Source organism: Petaurus breviceps, unplaced genomic scaffold (assembly GCF_028583685.1).
Source record: "Petaurus breviceps papuanus isolate PSGF00001 unplaced genomic scaffold, PetGlider_PUasm1.0 90734, whole genome shotgun sequence".
In the NCBI taxonomy this organism is placed as follows: Eukaryota; Metazoa; Chordata; class Mammalia; order Diprotodontia; family Petauridae; genus Petaurus; species Petaurus breviceps.
In genome coordinates this window covers 8,158,822-8,160,145 of record NW_027187327.1, presented here as the reverse complement: position 1 = coordinate 8,160,145, position 1,324 = coordinate 8,158,822, and positions in this window count along the sequence as shown.

Below are 1,324 nucleotides of genomic sequence, written 5' to 3'. Positions count from 1 at the left end.
ATTCAAATCTCAGCCACAAACTGAATACAGAGAGTGAAGGATGAGAGTTATAGTCAAAGATGACTCTTATTTTTCAAATCTGCCTCTTGGAAGGTGGTTGTTGTTCTAAATGATAAAAGGGAAGCTTGGAGGAGAGATATATTTAGGGAAAATTTTATATTTTGTTTCAGACATGTTGAATGTGAAAAATCAATGTGACATCCTATTTGTGATGTCCAATAGGTTGTTGAAAATGCAGAACTAGAACTCAGGAGAGAAAGTTGCTATCCATCTGTGGGACAAACAAGGTTTGACTTTATCCATGAAATGAGCTCACAAACAGTTGCATACTTAATATTTGTGTCAGTGGACTCTCTTGCCATTTTGCCAGTAAGACCTCCTTGGGTCTTACAGCCTCAATATCGTTTATAAAATCTGCCAAAGAGATTATTATAGGTCTGAAAATGTTAGGTCTGAGCATGTTACCCCCCTCCATCCATTAATACATCCAAGACAAAATATAAAATCCACTTGACTTTAAAATCTTTACAGCTGGAACACTTTGTCCCTTTCCAGGCTTATTGCCCTTTATTACCCTACACACACTCTGATCCAGATCACACCAACCTACTTGCTATTCCTTGCACAGAACAGTACATCTCTGTGCCTTTGGAGTGACTGTCTCCCATACATCAAATAGTCTCCATCCTTACCTCCACCTCTTAGCTTTCTTGACTTCCTCAAGACTCAGGTAAAATCACATTCAATTTCCAAAAGTAGTAGTATCCTCTTCTCTGAGATTACTCTCCATATACTCCACATACATACATGTCTGTGCATGTATATATAAACATGCATCTACAAATATATATTTATATATATTACACTTAAAATATATTACAGGAAATATATAAGTAGTTATTTTCATATTATCTTCCTCATTATAATGTGAACTTATTGAAGTCAGGGACTATTTTTTTTCCTCTTTATTTGTATTCATGACACTTTGGCCAGTGCCAAGCACAAGGGAAGTGCTTAATGAGCCTTTTTTGTTTGACACAGTGTAATGGGAATGCAAATTTGGAAGATCTTCCCTGCCCCTAGGCTAAAGTGCACCTGAAGCCTGGGGTGGGAGGCTTGTTTTTCAGTAGATACTTTTTGATTGGCCAGTGGGTCAATAAGGTTGTTACATTCTCTGAGCCAAGAGAAGGCTATATAGGCCCTGATGTGTAGCTTTGTTTTGGGGGCTCACTTTGAGAAGTGTTCTGTTATTTGATATGGATTCTGGGAAGCCGTTGTCCTGAGCCCCCCAGCTTTGAAAAAACCCAGATGTTGACTGGGTATG